The sequence below is a fragment of the Panthera onca genome, chromosome A2, assembly GCF_046562875.1.
Source record: "Panthera onca isolate mPanOnc1 chromosome A2, mPanOnc1 haplotype 2, whole genome shotgun sequence".
Taxonomy (NCBI): Eukaryota; Metazoa; Chordata; class Mammalia; order Carnivora; family Felidae; genus Panthera; species Panthera onca.
Window position 1 is genome coordinate 130,234,761 of NC_138340.1, and position 18,274 is coordinate 130,253,034.

The 18,274-nt window shown below is 39.7% G+C and overlaps 1 protein-coding gene across 12 annotated transcripts in view; it reads right to left on the reverse strand.

Moving 5' to 3' along the window:
* IMMP2L (inner mitochondrial membrane peptidase subunit 2) overlaps positions 1 to 12,808 on the reverse strand; it is an 886,893-nt gene extending 874,085 nt beyond the window's left edge. For 2 of the 12 annotated variants that reach the window (XR_014137314.1, XM_081795057.1), the window contains exons 1-2: positions 12,345 to 12,510; positions 11,923 to 11,995 (exon numbers count right to left, since the gene is read on the reverse strand). The gene's annotated coding sequence lies outside the window, so the exon portion shown is untranslated. Of the gene's footprint in view, positions 1 to 6,143; positions 6,285 to 11,922; positions 11,996 to 12,344; positions 12,517 to 12,539; positions 12,596 to 12,788 lie in introns of those variants that run through there. The other 10 variants (XM_060632889.1, XM_060632892.2, XM_060632890.3 and 7 more) reach the window with 8 other exon arrangements.
* Between the last annotated feature and the right edge of the window lie 5,466 nt (positions 12,809 to 18,274).

The window sequence follows — 18,274 nt, forward strand, 5'->3', positions numbered from 1 at the left end:
AGCACACAAGCTGAATATCACAAAGTGTATACCTTTCACAATAAGATACAAGCAGCCTTAATAAACAAGACATATTCAGAAGAAAAAAAATGCATTTTTTTCTCGGACACAGCTAAATAATACATCTTTTCTGTAGTATTACCTTCTTAACCCCAATTATTACTGCCCTTTATTACTTGTCTGCAAAACCAAAAAAAAAAAAAAAAAAAAATTAAAAAGTTAAATGTGATAACCCGGTATGACTCATTAACCAAATAATTCCTCACATTTCTTAAAATTTTTTTTAAGTTTATTTATTTTGAGAGAGAAAAGACAGTGCGAGTGGGGGAGGGGCAGAGAGAGAGAGGGAGACTGAGAGTCCCAAACAGGCTCTGAACTGTCAGTGCACAGCCAATGTGGGGCTTGAACTCATGAAACCACTAGATCATGACCTGAGCCTAAACCAAGAGCCAGATGCTTAACAAACTGAGCCACTCAGACTCACATTTCTTTATGAATTAAAATTTACATAGGATTCTAACAAACAGCTTGGCTAGTACTCAAAAATAACCATGTGAGCTCCATTTTTCCAAAAAAACGAAATGAAGTTCAGAGACGAAAAGTTCATGTTCGCGTAGTTGATAGTAGAGCTAGCACTTGAATAAAACCTCATAAACTCGTTCCATCTTTTCACCATACATCACCACTTTAAAGTATAGAAATTTATATTTACTATTTTTTTAAGTTTTAAAATACAGGTTTTAATGAAATGTTTAGAATATTAACATCATGCACACGTCTCACACAATCTTCATCTGAAACTTAAACTATTACTGTCATAACTCATGTGTTCAGACTACAGTACTTCTCTTACACGAGAAAGAGATTCATAAAAAAGCTAATTAGTTTATGAAATGCCTCAAACTCCTTCATAATGATACTAAATAGTTATTATTTAACAGAACTAAATAATAATTACTTAGTATTTAAATGTGACACTAATAAAACTCTCATTAAATAAGCTCTTGGAAAAATACCAAAATACTTTGTAAATTATCTGCTACACCAGGCAAAGTAAAATTTAAGGAAATAAGCTACATACTGTATGATTCCAACTATATGACATTCTGGAAAAGGCAAAACTATGGACACAGTAAAAAGATCTACGATTGTCAGGGGCTGAGAGAAGGATGAATAGGTAGAATACAGTGGACTTTGAGGGCAGTGAAACTACTGTATGATACTATAATGGTGGACACGTTATCACGGATTTGTTCAAGTGCACAATAGAATGTACAATACAAAGAGTGAACCCTAATGCAAACTATGGACTTTAGGTGATAATGCTACATCAGTGCAGGTTCATCAGTTGTAATAAATGTATCATTCTGGTAAGTAATGTTGATAATGGGAGAAGCTACGCATGTGTGGGGGTGGGGGTATATGGGAAATATCCGTACCTTCCCCTGAATTTTGCTGTGAACCTAAAACTGCTCTAAAAAAAATAAAATCTATTTTAAAAAATTAACACAAATTATCTGTGGCAACTCTAATCTTTTCCTACCAAGTGTTGCTCTACAGGTCCACTATTACCTACTTAGCAAAGAACACCTTTGATTACCATCAACCCTAACCTTTAGTTGAACTCTTCTTTACAGACTCAGTGCCCCTCACAATGCCCACTGCCCTTTGTAGCCCACTCATCCTCAAACATGACATCAGTTGACTAAGCCCAAAGACAGGCAGAAAATTTGGTACAGACAACAGACAGAGAAGGCAGGTAATGGAGAAGGAAGTGAAGAATACCTAAAGAGAGAAATCAGCAGGAAAATCCACCAGACAGAGCAGAAAGCAGAAAAGAATCCTGAGATGCTTTGAATTTATTGGTCTACATAATGTGAAAAATGCATAAAATTAAATTTTCCTAAAATGTAAAATATGCTATTACAAACATTTCCCTTCTTTAAAAAAAAAAAAAAAGTCTTTGCTGTACATGATTCTAAAACCAGAACACCTAAACTTGATAATGTGTTTACAATGTGTCCTCCAGCTACAAGCAAGATGATTTTTCAAAGGCTGACCATAAATGCTACAAACATTTTTCAAAAGAAAGATATATACAAATGCATGTGTCAAAGTGTCATGACAAAGACCTACCTCTCGGAATAAATTTTTGGATAAAATGGCAAAGATAAAATTTTTATGATTTATCACATGGAAGAAAGACATTATCTTGTGGGCATTCTTAATCTAAGTCAAAAATATGCTATGAGTTACCAAACTAAGCAGGAGTTCAATGAGATTCTGAAACAGTCATACACGAATGACTGTGTGTATGTTGGGGGGTGGGCGAGGGGGTGCTTGCTTGCTTTGGTCAACATTGAGAACAGGCTAAGCACCTGGCAGACCCGAACATCTGAGGCATTTAGGAGAGGCTAAGGGCTAGAGTGGCAAATCAAAGACCCATCAGACAGGATTAAAGATGGCTCTGGCAGGAGCCACCACCATCATCAATACCACCTGAGCAAATAATGACCCTCGGCATCTGAAATTTCAGGAGAGGCGTAAAGACTGGAGTTTTGCCAGTGATCCCATTCAGTTCAGTTAATAGCAATTAAACACCACTGAAGTACCAGGCATTAAGTTAAAGGTGCCAGAAGACAATGAAGAGTAAGATGTAGCCCCTACTTTAAAAGTTTCCAGTCCAACATAGGGTAAGACAAGTCCACAAATGACTATAATCCAGGCAAAACAGAGCAAATTCCAAAAGACAGATATAAAAATGAGCATCAGACATTCAGAGATTTCATCAAGGAGGTAGACTATCTAGGAGAAAACCTACCTAGGTGACTGACAGGTTCTTGCTATGGTTACTTTTCTTGCTCACGATTTTCTCCCATCAGATGTACTACTTTTACACTAGAAGATGTGAAAAAGTTGGAAAATGTATCTATTGCTTTAATGGTTTATAAAGGATTTTCCATAAAGTCTTCATTGAAATTCAAAGCTATGCTGTGCTGGGTAGAGGTGGTTATCTTGTCAGACAGCCAACCCCCCAAGATGGTCCCCAATGATGCATGCCTCATACACTGTGTACTCTCACTCTGAATCAGGGCTGGCCCATGAGACCAATCAGACATCAAAATGATGGTGTGTGACTTCCAAGGATAGGTTATAAAAGGCTCTACAGATTGCACATTGGTCTCCTGTATGTCACTCTGGGGAAGCCAGCTCCTATGGTGTGAGGGCAGCTGAATGGTCAGGCCCTTATGGAGAGGAATCAAATTGCCAACACCAACTTGCCAGCCATGTGAGTAGGCATCTTGGAAGTGAACCTTTTAGCCTCAGGCATGCCCTCTAATAACTGCACCTCTAGCTGGTATCTGACAGCAACCTCATGAGACCCTTGAGCCAGAACCACCCAAATTGCTGACCCACAGAAACCATGATTTAATAAATGATTATTGTTGTTTTCAGCCACTGAGCTTTTGATATGTTACAAAGCAACCAGAGAGCTAACGCATCCCAATTTTGCATGTGATGCTCAGAGAAACTAACCTAGCTACTACCATTTAGAAGTGGGCAGGGAAACCTGATCTAGAACCCAATCTGAGGCTTTAGGTTCAGTTTCCTTTCCATTAAATAATACTACTTCTCAAGTAAAATATGTTAGAATACCATAGGATGATCATTCTTATGTGATTATAGGACCAACACTAATATACCAGGCATCCCACAGTAAAAAAAAAAAAAAAAAAAAAAAAAAGACACAGTTACATGTCCCTCTGTACATAACAGACATGATGGGACCTATAATATAATTGACTACATGGTGCTCCATGGTACTTTGTGGAGTTTTTACTGTCTTCTGGAAGATTTCTATATTTTAATGTATAGATTTTAAAAATGAGGGGCGCCTGGGTGGCGCAGTCGGTTAAGCGTCCGACTTCAGCCAGGTCACCATCTCACGGTCCGTGAGTTCGAGCACCGCGTCAGGCTCTGGGCTGATGGCTCGGAGCCTGGAGCCTGTTTCTGATTCTGTGTCTCCCTCTCTCTCTGCCCCTCCCCCGTTCATGCTATGTCTCTCTCTGTCCCAAAAATAAATAAAAAACGTTGAAAAAAAATTTAAAATAAATAAATAAATAAATAAAAATGAAAACCTATTTAGAGCATTTTAATACTCAACAATCACATTACTAACATTGAGAATTTTTATACACTTTACAATCTTTGTCACAATAAACATTTGTATAATTTTAAATAGAATTAATGTGTCAGATGAGAAATGCTCAACTGCTGACTGTTTCTTTAAGGATTTATATTTTTGCTTTAGGTCCTCAACATTTTAGCATTATGCAAATACAGTAAAATATAGCATCAAAATGCTCATGATGGTGAAATCTTACATTCCAATCTGTAAAATGTTACTACCTTGCAGGGCAAGGTGGCAAGCTCTTAGCCAGTCTTATCCTAGAGAAAGTCAACAGAATATTTCATTGTCAAAACCACATCTACACGTAATGTCCCTTTATACAATCACCTCTTTTGACCCACACAATCTTACAAGGTAGGACTGTTTACTGCCATCTCCATTTTCCAAAGGATGATGGGCTTAGAGAAGTCTAAATAACTTAACTAAGGACACATGCTATTAAAAAGAATCACAGGGGCACCAGGGTGGCTGAGTTGGCTGGGGGTCCAACTCTTGGGTTTGGCTCAGGTCACCATCTTCACAGTTTGTGGGTTTGAGCCCCCCATTGGGCTCTGTGCTGACAGTGTAGAGTCTGCTTGGGATTCTCTCTCTCTCCCTCTCTCTGCACCTCCCCTGCTTGCTTGCTCGCTCTCTCTCTCTCAAAATAAATAAACATTAAAAAACAAATAAAAGAATCACGAAAATCTGACCTATTACTTTTTAGCTCCAACTCCAAGACTTTTCTGCTGCACCATATCTTAGCTCAGTCATTCTCTACCCTGGCTGCATTAGAACATCTGGGGGCATTTTGAAAAATATCAATACCTGGACATAATTCCAAGAGATTCTGATTTAATTGCTCTGGTCTGTTTTAGTCATCTAGAATATAATAAACGAGTTGTAGTAAATTCATAGAAAGTTTGTACTAGAAAAGGAAAAACTGTGGGTATCTCTATATGTCAGCTGAAACATCTTTATCCTCCAAAGTTCCCTGAAAGACACAGACATCTTGCAGTAAACCAAACAGAACAAGGAGGAAGAAGAGATGAAAAACTGAAACCCATTCCGCCACTATCATGGGACCACCAAGGAGTATTTTATTCCCTTGATCCCACTCCTCGAACCTCAGCATCCTATAACTTCACTCCACTGCAAGTTCTAGCTCACGTGTCACCTTGAGATTTCACCTGTGCAAAGTCTTGTGGCTAACACAAAAGAAAGAAGTCCATTGTTTTACATCCATCTTGCCTTGGACCTCTATAACAGCACATATTGCATAAGGCATTTATTTACACATCCATTTCTCTCACTGACCTGAGAAGTCCTTAAGGGCAGGATTCCTATCTCATTCATCCTTCCCATCCTATGTAGCCTTCCATATTATACAGCCTTGAAGACAGCAGATATTAATAAATGTTTGCTAAATCAAATGATTTTTTTTTATGTTTGGCATGGTTAATTCCCCCTTAGCTTCCTAGTACACACTCTGTTGACATTTTTCAGTTTTTAATAAAAGAAAGGGGACTTTTTCCTCCCCCCCGCCACAGTTGGATTAGGTCAGAGAATGATGTAAGTGAAAAAAGGCCAGATGCAGTGAAAGCAAGTTATCAGTGGGACTTTGGACAAGGAAAAAAAAAGGGTAAATAGGATATTCAAGAGTGGGGGTCAGGTATGCATTTTTTGTTTGTTTGTTTATTTGTTTTAAAGGGAAGATTAGGCAAAGACAGCGACAACCTGATTTTCATTCATTAGAAAGCATAACAAAGAACCGTGATTACAGGCAATTATATTTTCAACACTTCCCTGTCTGTGGGGCCCCTTCCTCTCAATATACATACATGCTGTCTCTCCCCTCAAAAAAAGAAGCCTGCCACACTGAGTTTCATCTTTGGACACATATTAGAGCTTTGAAAATTCTGGACTGCAGACCAGTGAAGTCAGAATCTCTGAGAAAGGGCCCAGGCATACTTACTCTCTCTTCACTTCCTCCTCTCCTATTCACTCCTTTTGCCCACGCGGTGTACTTTCTGCCCCCACCAAACCAACGGAGCCATTGATTCTACTTTACAATCCTCATCATGCTTGATGATTCATAGCATTACAGTTTTAATTGGGTTCTACTTCTTGAAACTCTGCAAGTTGGCCTGAAAAGTTTTGCTTTCTCTTTTCCCCCAGCTTCTCTGGCCACTCCCCTTCTGTCTTGGTGTGTACCCAAAAATTCAGTATTCTCCAAAACTTACCTGAGCCCTTTTCTCTTTCTATGCAGTTCCTCTAAGCACTTCTGTCCTTACCCATGCCTTCAACTACTCTCCACATAGTAAGCACTCAGAAATCTGCCTCTGCATGCAGCCTCCACATCTCTTGTGACACTCCAGGACCGTATATCCAATGGCCTCCTAGACAGTCCCAACTCGCCAAGGACATGTCCAGCAAGCTCCTTAATCACTTGTCCCAGCCTGAACTCAACAGCTGCCCCCAGCCCAGAGCTGCTTCCTCTTCTCCCTACCCTCTCACCAGTCAGAAATCTGGCAGCTACTCCAGCACCCTCACTCTCCCCTTTCTGTTACATTCAAACAGTCATGAAGACGAACCAATTTCCCCTCCTTCTAAATATTTTTCCTAAACTTCTAAGTTTACTTCTAAGTTTCCCCACTACTTCCAGCCTTGTCCCAGCTCTCGAGTGGCCATTATCCATACTAATACACTGTCTGCTCAGGTCTCCAGTCTTGCCACATCCCCACCCAGCACCTCACTCCACCCCCAATCGACCCGGCACTTTGCTTTCAAGGTGACCTTTCATGTCGCTCACAATGCCGCACGTGGCATAGAAAGTATGCCCTGACCTAGCTATCCAGTTTCATCTCCTTTCACTCCTGACTTTGCCCTAATGTAACTGACCTATATATAGTTCCATGAACACAACATGCCCTCGTAATGCCATACAACTATTCAGGCTATGAGCCCCACGTGGAAATGCTCTCTCCTGCTTGTCAACCTGCCCACTTCTACTCCGCTTTCAAGGTTCAGTTCAAAACACAACCACTGCTAAAATCTTCCCGTGACATTTCCATCAGGGATCAAGAGCTCCTGCTAGCCTTCCTTTGCACTTATACCTCTGTTATGGCAAATAGTACACAATATTTGAACTGTTGGCCAAGATGTCTACTGTCCTACTAAACTATAAGATCCTTGACCAAGGACAGTGACTTCATCTTTATAGCCTCAGCACTAGTTCAATGCACAATAGCATATAGTTAAAAAAAAAAAAAAAAAAAAAAAAAGTGGTTAATGACAGGACAAGAAGATCAACTGGATTTCAAGTATAGAAAAAGTCCAGATCGGGGGTTCCTGGGTGGCTCAGTTGGTTAAGCATCTGACTTCAGCTCAGGTCATGATCTTATGGTTCGTGGATTCAAGCCCTGCATCGGGCTCTGTGTTGACAATGCAGAGCCTAGAGCCAGCCTGTTTCTCTGCCCCTCCCCTGCTCACACTTTGTCTCTCTTTCAAAAATAAATAAACATTAAAAGAAAAAAAGAAAAAGAAAATTTTTAAATTTTTAAACCAAAGAAAAAGACCAGATCTTTACGAAGTACAGACATCTATTATTAAGTCCCACCCATTAAAAAAAAAAAAAAAAAATAGAAATACATGATTATTCAGGTAATAGCGAGGTAATGAAAGAAAGAAAGAAAGAAAGAAAGAAAGAAAGAAAGAAAGAAACTATCATTGGACTAAGCATCAATAAGGAGGTAAGAATCTCCAACGGAGCAGCTGACAAAAGATCAACAGAAAGGCCAGAGATAAAGGTGGTTCTTTCTACGAGTCAAGTAATTCATCAACCTAAATCCATGGACTGAGCAAAAATTGGCACCTTCCTCTGTGAGTTCACCACTCCTCCCTTTTGTTATTCTCCATAGCCTTTTCTCAGCCCCCACTACTAAATTCCAGATTCCAGGGGTAATGTCTCTCTGCTGGAGCCACAAATCCTGCCAGTGGATTATTCTGAGATCTAAGGTGGGGGTTAGGGGGCTGATAACCTTTGTTCTTGTGGCCAAGACCGAGAGGGAAGAAATGAAACTACTATTTACTGATGGCTAATTTTGAACCAGATATTGTGCTACTTTACAAATGCTCACTAAATCTCACAATAATCATGAGCAATTATTCCATTTTACAGATAAAGAATTTGTATCCAAGATCACAGCTAAGCAATCACAGAGCCTACTTGAAAACCCATAAGTAATAGCATCTAGAGTATTTCTATATTCCTGACTGCCTCAAAATGAGGGATGTGGTTCCGCTATTCTAGGCTGGAACTCAAAATATATTATTCTCCAAAACCCTATTATAAATGTTGGCTAGAGTCTGTAGTACCACTGATACATAATGGGCATATAATGAGTTAAAATAGCTTTTTGGGGTCCTGATCTGGAAATCTAAAGTCTATTTGTTATTTGATTTCTGTAAGTACACCGTTCAACACTGCAAACAAAAATGGACTTGGAAATGAATTTCTGAAATACAAGAATATGTTTTTCCACAAAAAAATCACCAAGGATAGAAACTATTTTACCTCGTTAACTTGTAAGAGCAACGACACCAGAAGACACCTGTGGGAAGTGTGCTTCTCTGACCAGGTGCCCATTTAGCGTGTGCTGTCATTTGAATAAAACATCACACTAAACCCTACAGACCAGAGCTGATGATACAATGTCACCAACTAGAGCTGATAGGCCTCTAATCTACTGACAAAATGTACTCCTTAGCAAAGTGAAGCCAGATGTCTGGTGTAAAATCTGATGTCTGTGGACTTGTCTTTCTTGGCTTCCAGAGCTGTATTAGATACACTAAATACACAGCTTAACTGTATATTAAACCCACAACTTGGCAAAATCATGACAGTTTGGACATGTAGCATCAGTATTTTTATTGTAATTCTTATAAACCAAAGACATTTCTGAAATAGAAGTCCTAAATTTAAGCACTCAGCTAAATGCGGTGGTATGTCTTTCCCACGTTAGGAACAGTGTCAGAGCTTTATAAACACATTTATAGAAACCCTTTCCCTTCATTTTTCAAGCTGACACTCTATAGGCATAGCTGTGGAATGATTTCATAGGGGGAATTCAAGCCACATCAGGGGTCAGTCCTTGTCCCAGAAATTCTAGGATCAGATATAACAAGTCGTGACTGTGAAAATGCAAACATCCACCTTCAGGAAAGTGAAATACGAGATACCTTACTTCAATAGCAAAGATCATGAAGAATGTGATGAGTGACCAGATAAAAAAGGAGGGAAGTTAACAGTTAGTATCTATATGCCAGACGCTGTTTTTTTACACATTTTTAAATATACTCATTGTTCTGTTTTGACAGGTGAGACGTTAGGGAGCAAAGTTTTAACTGGTCCAAAGTCGCAGAGCTTATGAGATAAGAGCCAGGACTCAAGCCAATGTCTAAAAGAATCTAAAAGCCATGCCACTTCTACAGGAGGATTGGCCTGGTACACAGACAAGAACATAGAGGTAGAAGGCCAAATAGTAACATATAATCATGAAACAAATAGTTGAAGAAATAGACACAAATTGTTGAGAAGGTTCATCTAAGAGTAGGCTCTTAAGAGACTTGCTTTCCATCTTTCATATCCCTGCAAGATTCATTTTTAACCTTATGTAACCAGAAAAAGTCATCTTCAATAAAAAATGAGGTTAAATATACCAGAAACTCATACAGGTGACCAGCCTAGTACTTACTTTCTTAAGTGAATCCCCCATAACACTCTCCATATTTTCTCATCTTACATTATCTTTATGCAACAATTCAAACCATTATCCTCATGTAATTTTTATACTGGTACAATACACTTACTACACTGGAAAATGACTATAACACTGTAACAGCACTCCAACCAGTCTTAAGGGTTAACTTGCCTCAAGCTTATGCCCTTTGTGCTTGCTGATCTAAGTCCATTGGTCTGTAGCCAAACTAACCTACTTTCCTGGAGATTTGCAAACCGCTGGCCTTGAGGAGTGAAGAACCAAACTTTCCCAGAAGATAACACCTAATCACATTAGAAAACAGCTGCCACCGATGACAACGAGCCTCTTCAGGGTCATGTCGACACACAACTAACCGCCTGGGTGCCAGCTTCTCCTGAATGTGGCAATCAGGAGAATGCCCCCTCTCCCCATTCTTCACGCCTTCCCCTTAAAAACTCTCCAGCTGCACCTGGACTGGGAAGATGGTCTTTGAGACATTAGTCCACCATCCTCCCAGGTTGCCGGCTTCCTCAATAAAGCAATCTTTCCTTTGCCACCATCACCTGTCTCTCAAGTATTGATTTTCAAGCAGTCAGCAGCCTAACCTGAGTTCAGAACTGATTCTCTGTCCAGTAACAACACTATTCTAAAAAAGGACACAAATCACCACGTCAGTAATCCTTGAAAGTTTACCACTGAACGTGCTAGAAGGCAGAAAAATAGCACTGTCCACCCGCAACACTGTATAGACTAAGCTCAATAGTATAGGGAAGGTCTTTACAGTAACACTTAACTATTCTGAAAATCCACAGAAAACTGATGAAAGGCCTGCCCCAAATGGCCATCTCCAACACAGGCTCATCATTCTTACCATCCAACTTATACATCAGTGCTCGGTCGTTTGGTAGGAAAAGATAATAAATAAATATCTACTGCGCTAATGAATGAACCCATCCATAAACAACTATTTTCTAGTTTTTCGTACATTATGTATATGGCTATCTGAGCCATATACACAGACAAGTAAGAAGGCAGGTTAAGGGTACAGGCAGCCAGGGCCAAGTTGCCACAGAAAGCAATTCTGGCTCTCCTGTGTAAGTATCCAGAATGGTTTGCTACATTCTTGCTTGGGGCTAACCTGAATTTTAACTAACTGAAAACACTTGTTTACATGGGACACATAGGATGCATAAGGCATTCCCAATGTTCTGAGAGGAGCTGTGTTTCATTCCAGTAAGAAGGTAGAAGGATGGCAAGTGATGGAAGATTTGCACAAAAGAACCAGTGTAAGACACCACACTGAAAATCACAGCAAACCTCCGAGGGTTTCAGTGTGTGTTTGGCCACTTTTCAGAAGGGAAGAGAGTATTTGTGAAGGGGTATCAAAGTCAAGGAAAAATGGCCCTGCCTGGTAATTTCACCCCCACGCAAAAATCGAAAATCAAAAACAAAAACAAAACCTTCCTCTATGAGCTTGAGAGAAGATCCCAAAAGAATTTCAACAGTTATGATATTGTTATTTTTACCCTTTGGCGTTCTAAATAATTTTTACAGAAGTCTCTTAAAAAAAAAAAAAAAAAATCTGTGGGTGGGTCCCTGTCAGTAATCAAGCAGGGCCATGATTGTTTAATGACTACAGTCTGGGGGATTAATCAAAGGTAGCTTAGAGAGCGCCATGGTGGGGAGGCAGACAACTGCAAGACCAACGTTCCAAAGACGGGAAGGGTAACGACAGAAAGCTGTCGGGTCAAGTAGCTAAAAGGGATCTATGCCAAGCTGTCAAGTTCCCAGCCAGCTCTACAGGCTCTAGGCCTGAGAAAACTTTCGGGCTTGGAGTCTGTGAGCCTTGAAGGTGGGCCTCGGTTTCCTGATGATAACGGTAGAATTTGGCCCCCACATCCCCCAGGGGCAGTTGTGGCTCTCGATTGTTGTCTCCCTTGCTCTTTCTTACAGAGTCCTAGCTCCTTCCACCCTTGATCATTCCTTACTTACCCTTTCTCCCGTTCTTCCTCGGTGAGAAGGGGTAAGTGGTTATTTTGTGCCCTCGCCCAATTTGGCCAAAACCCTAAAAGTAAAAATGACAGAGACAGGTGCTTTAAAATCCTGATGTTGAAGCCTCAGGAACTCCCACCACCTGCCCAACACTTCAAGGCGCAGGGCAGCGCGTCCCCACAGCGCTCCCTCACGGCCAGGGCTTGGAGCCGGAGTTGTCCCCTCTGGGGGGCGGGGGAGGGGGGGGCGGGGGTGACAAGGAGCGGGCGCGATCTAGGGGTGCCCACTTGGCGGGGAGGACCTAGCCGCCTCCCGGCTACGTGTCGCCGTCGTTAGGCGCCGAGGAGCCACCATAGTTAGCCGAAAGGGTAGGCGACTGTGCCGGCCGCCGCGCGGGGCCTTAGATAAACACGCGCACGTACACATGCTCGCGACCCCAAAGGACTCGCGGCCGAGCAGCTCTCAGCCTCCCAGCAATTCCCTCCCCGCCTGCAGCCGACTCCTCCGGAAAGGGACCAAGCCCGGGGGACCACCAGGGGTCGGCGGCTGCGCGCCCGCCCACCCCCGCCAGCCTCACAGAACCCCCCGAACCGCCACCGCGCTCCCGCCCTCCGCACCCGCTGCGCAGCTCAGCCCAGGGGAAGTCCCCGCGCTGGCCCCGCCCCCCACCGGCGGCAAGCTCCGCCCCCATCCCCCTGCGCGCGGGAGCTGCGCGAAGCTCCGCCCCCCGCGGAAAACCGGTGCCGCCTCCTCCCCCTCCCACCGCCCCCCGGCAGCGCCAGGCTGGGTTAGGCCCAAATCCCGGTATGGATTTGCAACGGATTAAAAAATAACACTCATTCAGCAAGCAATAACTGAGCACTTACTCGAAATTCTGCACCGTACTAATGGCAGAGAGGACGACAGAGAGCTGAAACTCTATGAAACTGTGTCTTCAGCACCCCCCCCTTTTATATAGGTCAGGAAACGGAGACCCCAGCAGCGGCTTGGAGTGCACAGCTACAGTGGCAAAGAGCCTTTTGAGTGCTCCCCCTCTGGACTCCCGTTATTGCGTTTCTTCTACTAAAGTGCACACAGGGAAACTATTTCTAGGCAAGCCAAAAGGAATAATCCAAAACAGGTGGTTTACTTTGGGAAAGCTGGAATTTCATTCCTAAGCGTTTGTCTTCAACTTACAGGGTTATGACAACCCACAAAGAAAGTGGAACCTAGATCTACCAAACAGATATAAAACGCTTATTCTCTCTTTTATCCCTCCCCCAATTATATGCCTTATTATTGTTGTATTTTTCATTCTTCCGAATGCTGACAAACTACTCTGTGCATTTTCAAATCATTTAATATAAATGTTAGTACCAGATGCTCTGGGACTCTAGCTTAAAATTAATTCTAAGGGTTTAACAACCTACTCAGAGACTCAAACCACTGATAACTAAAACTCCTAGAGTCTCCTGAGAATAACATTGCTTTCCTGCAAAGAGGGTATGTGCCAACTGTAGTTTTTCTCATTCATCACTGAAATAATTACTGTAGGGCAAGCTTTTCTCTGCCAATGCTTAAGGATTTAATTCCATGAGCACTTAGCTGCATGGGAGTCCCACCTTTATCAAATAGCAGTGAGAACCTATTTATAAATTGGACTGGGTCCTATTGGCATTGTGAAAATCAATAAAGGGAAACCTCACTAAAGTGGAGTTGGGAGGCTACAGCTGTACCACCCACACCACTTCAGTTACAGACCCCAACAGAGCAATCCTCCACAGGAAAGAATCAACTACAGTCCTTAACAGATAAAGTTGTACATTGCATTTCCTACCACAAATAGGCTACCTTTGCAACCCAGCCAATAAGAAACCATTATCATCCTGAACTCTTGCTTTTCTCCAGTGGACTTACATTCAAAACAACCCTTCTGATTCCTCCTTCATCATAAAATAACAATCCTCTCCTTTGTTGCATTTGCCTGTGTTTTTTGCTATAGCTTGCATATCCCAAATTGCAATTCTCTGCTATTCCTGAATAAACCATTTTTCTGACAATGTAACTGTTTTATTGTTTAGGTTAGCAGCACTAATAATTAAAAATCAATTTGGATGATTAATCAAATTAAATAGAGGGAGTTCTTGGCCATTAAGAGCTGACAGTCTGAATTGAAATGTAAATGAATAAACAATGGAGACAGGAATGTGTGATTTTTATTATAATGCAAATTAATTAACATACAAAAAGTGTTGCTAAGTATGACCAGACTTTGTCACTAAGATTCATCAAATGTGCTTAAGAACCTGAGGTCATCTGGAAAGGCTGTGTAGTATAGCATATGATGCCAACTATAGGCCATTATGGAAAAGGTAAAACTATGGAGACAATAAAAAGATCTGTGGTTTCCAAGGGTTGAGGGGCAAGAGGGCAGGGGAGGAATAGGCAGAGCACAGAGGATTTTTAGGTCAGTGAAAATACTCTCTATGATACTATCTGGGTGACACATGGAAACCATCACTCCAGGTAACAATAATGTGTCAATGTAGGTTCATCAGTTGTAACAAATGCATCGCTTTATTGCTGGAATATTGATAGTTGAGAAATGTGGGGTCAGGGGAGATATTAGAACTCTTTATACCTCCTGCTTAATTTTTCTGTGAAACTACACAAAAAGTAGTCTATTAAAAACAAACATCCCATTTTCTTTAAATCCATCAATTAAATTCTAAACTGAATATTTGGCTTTATGCGAGTGGTTGAAATATAATGATTTGTCTTCTTATATTAGAACAAGGCTCCATGTGGCATTAGTGTCATCAGAGAGAAAATAAACCATACATGCATTCCTAACTAAGGTACAAAATTAAGTTATGGTTAGACATGTCTAATATTCAAGGAAGTATCTAAGTAAGGTTAACCCAAAATAATTAAATTTACAAATTCTATGAATATATTTATATTCGAATCAATTTATACTCATACAGACTTACAATTAGTAAGCAAATAGTGTGAGATATCAAAGAGGTTTTCAAACTTTCTGGTCTCATGATCTCTTTACATTCTTAACAAGAACTTTAAAGAGCTTTTGTTTGTATGGGATATATATGTTTATATATACTGTATTAAAAATTAAGACAGAAAATTTTTAGATATTTGCTTAATTCATTTTTTAAATAATAAACTCACCACATGTTACTATAATGAGCATTTTTAAAATAATGACTCCATTTTTTAAAACTTAGAAAAAATGGATTTTACATTTTTTGCAAATCTCTTTACCATCAGTGTTAAGAGAAACAAGTGAATTTCCATATCTGCTTCTGCATTCAGTCTGTTGTGATACGTTGTTACAGCTAAGATAGCATGAAGAAAAGCAGCACTTGCTCAAATTCATAGCTGAAAAAGGGAAGACCTTGCAAGCCTCTAAAAAGGGTCTCAGTAATCCCAAGTGTCCTCTGATCTCACTTTGAGTTGATGCCAAATAGCATTATTGCATTTATTTATTTCAATATCATGCATTTCCCACACCAGACTCTGTTAACACTTGAAATTATAGCCCTTCACTTATTCCAAGCTAAAACTCAAATTTGACAGCTTATATCAAACCATCACATTTCTAAAAGTGTTTTCAAAGGTTTTACTATACCAACTCTGACAAAATTGATATTCTTATTTGAATACATATGAAAACATTTGAGATTCCATTTATATCTGTCATTCAAACTTTCTGGGAAATTTTGAATATAAATTATGCCACCTGGAAAAGTGAAACATTGTTGTACAGTTACTAATTCAATTTTAGGTATACTTATAATGAAAAGTGTGCATTTCCTTTTATATAAATAATTTTAAAGTGAGATTAAAATAAAAATAAAACAAGCAATTACAGTTTTACTTATTACCTAAATAAATACCAGGTTCTAAAACTACTGCCTTAAAATAAAATTTTAGGTAGATAAGCTTTCATTTTTAGTACAAATAAAATAATGTAATTCACTCATTTGGGGTTTTTAGATTATAATTTCCAACTAAAAGAAACTAAAGAAAAAGAAACCCAGAGGAATGTCTAATTTCAGGTCTGGGGCAGGATATCTAGATGATAAGTGTGGAATATCTTGTGCCACAAAGACAATGAATTCATTTACAACAAATAAGGGTGTCAAAAGATCACAGACACCAAAACTACAGAATCCCTTTGGCCAAAAATGGACAATTTGAGCACCAACAAAAATAATGAATGTAATTGTTTTAAACATATTGCATATATAAAAATCAATAAGCACTTAATGATACTCCAAAGATGAGAAGCCAAACACAAGAACAACAACAACAATGACGACAAAAAAAACAGAACAACTGATTGCACACTTTTGCAAGCAACTAGGGCACTATCTCCTTATTCTACCGAAAAGAAAAGAAAGGAAAAGTATTATTACTCACCTTGCCTTTCCTGCTGAGCTGTATTTCAGAAAAGGAAATAGCTGTTTAGGGGAAGGGTTTTTTTTTTTTTTTTTTTTTTTTTTGATAATAAATGTGAAAGAAAAAATAGAATTGGAAAGTCGAAATTTAGCAATCCTTTGTGAAATAAATGATTCAGTCAGTAACCATCAATGGCTGAAACCATTCATGAAAGATCAATGGCATACTTTAAAACGGAGATCAGGGTGTCACTACCTCCATCTAATAATCTAAGTATTGCTACAAATGCTTCTGGTCTGATGTCATCTGAAGCACACAGCACCCCCATGAAGTGTTCTTGCAAACACAAAACAAAGTCAAAAACAGAATCTAATCAAGCCTTAAAACCGACTTCCTACTCACAGACTTGCAGGAAACATGAATGTTAGAGGAACAAGTTAAATGATACCACAAAGAAAAAAACAGATAAATCTAGAGTATAAGACAGTCTATAAAATAACTGACGTCATCTTCACAGCAAATTAGTAAAAGCACAAAAAGGAGAGGGAAAGGATGGAGAGAAGCTCTAGATTAAAGACATGTAGCAATCAAATGTAAAGTATGAACCTTGTTTGGGTCCTGATTGAAACATAAAAGCAGTAAAAAGACTTATAAGTTAATCATGGACATTTGACTGTGGACTATTGTCAGACAACGTCAAAGAAATACTATTATTTTATTAGGTGTATTAATGGCATTGTATTTATGTAAGAAAATGTCCATCATCTTTTCAGAGACATTCTAGAATATGTTGAAGTTAAATGACACACTGGCTGATATTTGCTTTAAAATACATTTAAGAAGGAAGGAAGGAAGGAAGGAAAGAAGGAGGGAAGGAAGGAGAAAAGAGAGGGCGAGGGAGGGAGGATGGAAAGAAAGATGACATAAATGTGACAAAAATTATTGTATCTGGTGATAAATGTATAGTTCATTGGACTTTTTCCTCAGCTTTCATGTATGTTTGAAATTTTTCATAATATAAATTTAAAATTAAATATAAGTGACTGCTTTAGCCCAGATCTCCTAGAAAACAGTACCTGAGAGAAAGTGTATGTGCTAAAATGTTTTGGATGCCAGAAAAACAAGAGTGAGGGGATAGGATGAGCGAGGCAGGGACAGAAGGAAGGAAAATATAGGTGTCATGTTACAAGCTGGTTATAGCTTCATAGTACAGGTGACTCTTGACAACCAAGGGGTTAGGGAGCATCAACCCTGCTGGGTCAAAAATCCATGTATAACTTTTGACTTCCCTGAAAACTTAACTATTAATAGCCTATTAGTGACCAAAAGCCTTACCAATAACATAACTGGTTGATAAACACAAATTTTGTATATGTAATATGTATTATATTCTTACAATAAAGTAAGCTAGAGAAAAGAAAATGTTATTAAGAAAATAATAAGAGGGGCGCCTGAGTGGCTGAGTCAGTTAAGCATCCAGACTTGGCTCAGGTCATAATCTTGTGGTTTTCGTGAGTTGGAGCCATGTCAGGCTCTGTGCTGACAGCTCAGAACCTGGAGCCTGCCTCAGGTTCTGTGTCTCCCTCGCTCTCCTCCCTCCTCCCCCACTCTCACTTTGTGTCTCTGTCTCTCAAAAATAAATATTTTTTAAAAAAATTTTTAAAGAAAAGAATAAGGAAGGGAAAATATATTTACAGTACTGTACTGTATGGGGAAAAAATCCACTTATAAATAGAACCATGAAATTCATATCCATGTTCCTCAATGAGCAACTCTGTGTACAGTTGATTGCTTGGTCACACAGGGCATCTCAAGAAGGCCGTATGAAACCACCAGGCACTGTAACAGAACCATCCATCAGGAGGAGAAAAAACAAGCAGTTTTTCTCTGTTGGATTCTTCCTGCTTTCTGTCATTTATTCATCAATATTTGCTCCACGAAGTAGGGCAAG